The sequence below is a fragment of the Lactuca saligna genome, chromosome 1 (assembly GCF_052625555.1).
Source record: "Lactuca saligna cultivar CGN05327 chromosome 1, ASM5262555v1, whole genome shotgun sequence".
NCBI classification, from domain to species: Eukaryota; Viridiplantae; Streptophyta; class Magnoliopsida; order Asterales; family Asteraceae; genus Lactuca; species Lactuca saligna.
In genome coordinates, this window is record NC_136417.1 from 104,137,142 (window position 1) to 104,144,493 (window position 7,352).

Consider the following 7,352-nt stretch of genomic DNA (forward strand, 5'->3'; position numbering starts at 1 on the left):
GTTTTAGTTTTTAATGTAGCTTTAATACAAGCAAATTAAGGGGTATTTGGTTTTCTTCATTGGTGAATGGGTTAAATTCATACCTAACAATAATTTGAGGTAGGTAGTTGTATAAAAAATTAATCTTGTATATCATGTTTTGCTTATAAACCCAAATGTTTTTTCTCTTTCCATCAGGACCGGTCCTGAAAAATAAAATATTCTTAAAAGGTTCGGAATGAATAAGAAAAAAATGATCCTTATCTTTATTATAATTTTGTATTTTTAAATAAAAATATATAATGAAAAAAATTAGACTCTGTGCAGCTGTCCACTTTACCCCCCTCTAAGCCCCATGCTTCCCACCTATGTGGGACAAAACATAGGTTTAAGTTGATTAGACCACATTCAACATATTTTCTTAAAAGTATAGAATAAATCATTTTTATTAGGGGGGACATCTTGAGTAACGCACAATGTAACGTTTGTTTAATTCGATGATGATATGACAACCCAAATCGATATATTTATAAGTAAATGGGTCGAACTTTTCATTTCCGGCTAAATAACCCACCTTACATTAAATTTTAAGAACAATAAGTCATTTGATTATTGTTATTTTGTTTTTCCAACATGAGGCTATAAGTGAAAAGAGTAAGAAGCTACTTCACATTCATGGAATCATATATTGTTATGATCCATTGTACAAAATGTTTGAAATATGCTGGAAATTGCTTCTGTTGGACGATAAAGATCCCAAAACACATGGTTCCTCCTATCGAGCAATTAGATATAGATCATATTGTCAACGTATATATTATACTTATCCTTTTTCCCGTATTTGCAATGCGATTATATGATTTAATAGAAAAATGACTAATGAAAAATGGCAACAGCTAGATATTAGAATATATGGCGGATCTATACATAGTTTTTGTACGATGATAACTAAGGTTTAACTATATTTTATAATTAAAAAGAATCATTTAAATAAAAAAAAGTCAATTAGTTTTAAACTATTTGTTACCAAAAGAGGGTACTATGAGTTGACCTTTGAAAGTAGACAATATAAGATCGACATATTGTTGAGAGGTGTTCTTATTGGAGGCCAGGGAACCGGTGATGAAGTAGGAAAAATGATAGTTCTGAATCTCTCTTGGATAAGTTATATCGATTTTTTCTGCTTTAATATTTATATGTTGTGAAGGAAGGTTAAGCAAGATGCGGGGATAGCTCAGTTGGGAGAGCGTCAGACTGAAGATCTGAAGGTCAGGTGTTCGATCCACCTTCACCGCAATTATTCAATTTTTATTTGTATCTATATATCTTCTTAAAACTACAAATTTTGTAAGCCGTTTTTTTCTCTACCATAAAAAGTTACAATACAAATAAACCCCACGTACCAAGAAAATCAGCAGCATTTATTCCATTAAAGAATTCTCCTGTGGGTTATCCATTTGGATGATCTACGTGAGTTATCAACATTTTTTTTTGATTTTATCAAAGTAAAGCATGATCCTAATATACATGATGAAGTACCTTTCTATTTTGCAAATAGGATAACAAGACTCATTTGGTACTTAAGTGAAGGAATCGTTGGATGCATCAACGAAAATATGTCATCGTATCTTTGTGTTTTACTTCAAATTGCATTTTAGAGAGTTGGAAATCAGATAAAAAAAAAAAAAATGAGTAATGAAAAAGTCTTGAAACTTTCAAGTAGAATTACATTTTTTCGTATTTTGAAAGTAATAAAAAGAGATGACACAAGGGTTTGTCTTATACTATTCAATACAAATTAATATTTCTATCATATGTAGATGTTTGACTAAACGAATTCACCATCTTAGACCCAAAATCCCTCATATCACAAGGGCATTAAACACCAAAATACACAACATAAATGTTGTCATAGTGCCACCACCGTTGACGGGAGTAGCTACAACCAAAGTGTGTTTGTGCTTCATAAGGTAGAGGATGGTGGGATTTATAAACGGTGTTAATAGTCGGTGATATGTAACTATGAATGTTTGGAAGTTTTATAACTTAATCCCATGTTTGACTGTGCATGGAGGCTCTTTGTTTTGAGATACGGTAGTGTAACTATGTGCTTGGAGGTGATATATTTTTATGGGTGTTGCTATTTATACACTTTAATTAGTAGATGTACACCTATTTTCTATTTTTTTTTTTAATATGTATTTACTACATGTACTTCTTAATTACTTATTGTATATCTCTTATTTAACATTTTTGTGAAATCATTGGTGCAATAAGGAATTAGATATATGAATAGCAACTATGTTTAATTCGACATCTTTTAAAATAATTTATATCAAATTATATATTCTCCCTTTAATTAAATATAGTATTTATTCTGATTTCCTTCAAAACCCAAATATCTAATTTTAATTGTATATTTCATTAAATTAGTTTTTTCTTTTTAAATCTTATCCTTTTTAATTAATCAATTTAAAATTATAAAAAGAAACATAAAAATGGGCCTCAGTTTTGAACCCTATATCCCCTCCCCCCTCTAGTGGCATCCCTATTTAAACCATTTTCCGCTTTTAAAAACCATACATGTACAAGACCCTTTACTATGATGCAATCATGCAACCATCCAACAATTTGATCTCCAATTGAACCATCAACAACAACTACCACAGAACACAAAGAATGATATCGTCGGAGATGGTCAATCGGTTGACTGTTTTGTATGCATAAAAGTGATGTATTCATCAATTATTGCTTTTCCCATTTAATAAACATCTCAAATCAATTAAATCATAAAGAAATATGCAAAACCCATTAATCCTAGCTACATATCTAAAGATTAAATGTTATAATTAATCATTCCTTAAATGTGATATCTGAAATAAAAACGGTTTATATATTTATTAAATTAATATTATTAGAGCTAAATAATATTTAATTTAGTTATAAATATTTAACTAACTAGGTTACAACCCGTGGAAACCACGGGTCAAAAATTGGAAAACATATTTATCTTTATCTTTACTACTTATAAAAGAAATCTAACTATTTCTATAAATAGATTGAATATAATAATATTATTTTTTTAAGACGTACAAACGATTAAGCTAATATTACAAACAACCATTAATAAAATAATATTAAAATTTAAATTTGTTTTGATTCCTTATATTTCTCAGCAAAATCCTAATTTCATGGTCATTCAAAATTTAAAACCTTTTCATCCTAATACGCTTCAACAAATATCCTTTAAATGTTGCATTTGCAGCTGATTAAAATATCTCATAGCAGACGTGTGTTTGTTCTCTCCACCTTATAAACCCTGCTATAAATCCCACTGCGATGAAGTATTTCCCTTATAAACCCTAATCGTTTTTCTCCCTCTCTTAGACGAAGACAATGTGTTTTTTTTAAGAAAAAAAGTTTGAAAATATTCCAATTTCTCAAAAAAATTTACCCTAAATGCAAAACTGGGTAAAATTTTCCATTTTGCGAAGACTACAGGGATGCGAAATGAAAATTCTGCACTTTTGTCTTTTTATGACCCCATTTTGCGAAGTTGGACCACTTATATTATTTCTTGAAAAGATCAGGTGCCAAATGCGAAACTCTAAGCTTTCTTCCCCAATTCGCATTTATACATTAAAAACTTCGCATTTTCATTCAAATTCTTCGCATCTTGCATCCATCCGTCTTTGAGTTCATTCGCATTTCATCGCATTAACTGAGAAATTAATCAGTTGTCTCATATTCGCATTTCAGTTGTTTGAGAAACCCAGATACGAACCCAAATGCGAAACCCACTGATTTCAAATGCGAACCAACCAAAAATCATCAACCACGTACTTGTGTCACCAAATGCGAACTGAATATCACCATTAAATTCTCCTCGCATTCTATAGATGCGAACACAATCCAGATCTCCGACTCCAAGCTTGCGAAATCAAAATCAATTAACCTCAACAAATCGTGAACTTCTTATGCGAACTGTTTTGACCCACAAAACCAAATGCGAACTCAATTGATGTCATATGCGAACTTATTTCATAGATGCGAACACAATTGATTTCATATGCGAATCCACATCCATCGATATGAAACCAATACCAGTTACAAGCAATTAGTAGCAACCATCGATCCTCTAATTTTCAATTACTCAGCCTTCGCTTTTCATACAACCCGTCGACCCTGAAAAATCGATAAACACCAAATGTCTCATTTTTAGATCGATTTTGTGATTAAATGTCATATTTGAAGAATGATCGATTTTCTGATTAAATGACCCCATTTTGCGAAGTTGGACCACTTATATTATTTCTTGAAAAGATCAGGTGCCAAATGCGAAACTCTAAGCTTTCTTCCCCAATTCGCATTTATACATTAAAAACTTCGCATTTTCATTCAAATTCTTCGCATCTTGCATCCATCCGTCTTTGAGTTCATTCGCATTTCATCGCATTAACTGAGAAATTAATCAGTTGTCTCATATTCGCATTTCAGTTGTTTGAGAAACCCAGATACGAACCCAAATGCGAAACCCACTAATTTCAAATGCGAACCAACCAAAAATCATCAACCACGTACTTGTGTCACCAAATGCGAACTGAATATCACCATTAAATTCTCCTCGCATTCTATAGATGCGAACACAATCCAGATCTCCGACTCCAAGCTTGCGAAATCAAAATCAATTAACCTCAAACAAATCGTGAACTTCTTATGCGAACTGTTTTGACCCACAAAACCAAATGCGAACTCAATTATAAATTATAATTCTAAATCACTTCAAATAAATCAGAATAATAAAAATGAAATTTGAGAAGGAAATTTGAAAACGAATACCATCTGACAAGTTCGCATAATTTCATTTTTAATACCTGGAGACTTTAATCTACGTTGTTGGTTGTAAAGAATACCATCTGACAAGTTCGCATAATTTCATTTTACTAATACCATCTGACAAGTTCGCATAATTTCATTTTACTAATACCATCTGACAAGTTCGCATAATTTCATTTTTATTATTCATTTTTATTATTCTGAACAATTTTACTAATACCATCTCAAATTTCATTTTTATTATTCTGATTTATTTGAAGTGATTTAGAATTATAATTTATAATTGAGTTCGCATTTGGTTTTGTGGGTCAAAACAGTTCGCATAAGAAGTTCACGATTTGTTTGAGGTTAATTGATTTTGATTTCGCAAGCTTGGAGTCGGAGATCTGGATTGTGTTCGCATCTATAGAATGCGAGGAGAATTTAATGGTGATATTCAGTTCGCATTTGGTGACACAAGTACGTGGTTCATGATTTTTGGTTGGTTCGCATTTGAAATTAGTGGGTTTCGCATTTGGGTTCGTATCTGGGTTTCTCAAACAACTGAAATACGAATATGAGACAACTGATTAATTTCTCAGTTAATGCGATGAAATGCGAATGAACTCAAAGACGGATGGATGCAAGATGCGAAGAATTTGAATGAAAATGCGAAGTTTTTAATGTATATATGCGAATTGGGGAAGAAAGCTTAGAGTTTCGCATTTTGCACCTGATCTTTTCAAGAAATAATATAAGTGGTCCAACTTCGCAAAATGGGGTCATTTAATCAGAAAATCGATCATTCTTCAAACATCTAGCTGGGGGTATATTGGTAAATTCTATTTTTCCATGTTTTGTTGTAGGTTTAGCTGGTGTTATGAAGGAAGAAATGACAGACAGGAAGACAAACATCTAGTCTAGATCTAGATTTGTAATAAAGTATACTGGAATATTATAACACGAAAATGAAAAGTAGAATGTTATATTTTTGTAACCTAGTTTTTTACAAATAAAGTATACTGGAATATTATAACACGAAAATGAAAAGTAGAATGTTATATTTTTGGATTGAAAGTGTAGACACTCATTAACAGTTGTTCTTCGATGGAAATTTAACTTGGAGGTTACATCACTTATTTTAAAAGTGTATTTGTTAGGAGCGATAGTGGGGGATCGGATGTAAACAGCTTGATCTTCTTTCAGTTTGGACTCAAACCTTTGAAAATCTCTTGGATACACACTTGCTCGGATTTTTGTACACTATTCACATAGGGTAAGAATATTATATAATGTTAAAAAGGGAATCTTTAATAAATATAAATTGTTCACAATTGAAGATAACATCTTCAATGATCGAGTTTGAATAATATTATTGGAATGATCAAATAAAAAAAATGGTTTTGAATAATGGTATTAGAATAGTAGATTTTACCATTTCATCCATGAGTATCATCTCAATTGATCTGACAATAGTGGGGTTACCATCTGAAAGCGATTTCCACAGGCGGATGATAGACACTTTTAGTGTGTAATCATCGTTCATATTGTCCAAGTCTTTAATCAAAGTGATCTTTCTTTCTGCCATTGTCACTATAAAAAAAAGTACACAAAATAATTAGAATTATGTGTATGGAGTACTAATAATATACGAACAAATTGAATAATACAATATGGTTATATTGAAACATTCATACAAAGAAAACAAAATCTAAAAGAAACATGCCAACAGAATCCGAATGAAACATGGTAACATAAACTATATACCCCTATACAACATTCATACTTAAAAATAATAATGATAAGTGAAACAAAGTAGGGGTAAAACCGGTAATTAAAAGTGAAACAAAGAATTGTAACAAAGAAGGGGTAAACCCAGTTTCTTTCAAAAACATGGTAAAACAAACTATATACTCCTATATAAATGCTGTCATATTCAGATTGAAGCATATTCATACAAAAAACAGTGATTCAAGCATATCAAAATGACCATAAAGTCCCTGTTGAATGTCCATATTCAGTTTACTGTGCTTAATTCTGTGCTTAATGAATGCTGTCATATTCAGATTACTGTGTTTAATGTACTTAACCGAGCATTCATATTCATACAAAAAAATAAATAAATGCTGTCATATTCAGATTGAAGCATATTCATACAAAAAACAGTGATTCAAGCATATCAAAACGACCATAAAGTCCCTGTTGAATGTCCATATTCAGTTTACTGTGCTTAATACTGTGCTTAATGAATGCTGTCATATTCAGATTACTGTGTTTAATGTACTTAACTGAGCATATAATGAAAATTGATTCAAGCATATGAAGTTCAGAAAAAACAATAAACAGAGCGTAAATATACACAATCAGAACAATTAACACAGCAATCGGCCATAACAATCATCGGCATACATATAGACAATCAGAACAATAATCGATAATAAGAAACTTACAGAATTACTGCCTTTAATGTCCTTAATCGACCATATAACGAAGATTCATTCAAGAATATCAACTTCAGAATAAACAAAAAACTGAGAATTGGATAAAAATAAGAAACT

At 31.1% G+C, this 7,352-nt stretch overlaps 1 non-coding gene across 1 annotated transcript; it reads left to right on the forward strand.

The window, feature by feature from the left end:
• The first annotated feature begins 1,202 nt into the window (after positions 1–1,202).
• On the forward strand, positions 1,203–1,275 carry TRNAF-GAA (transfer RNA phenylalanine (anticodon GAA)). The gene has a single exon. It is a non-coding gene; the product is annotated as a tRNA-Phe (tRNA).
• Positions 1,276–7,352: the final 6,077 nt, after the last annotated feature.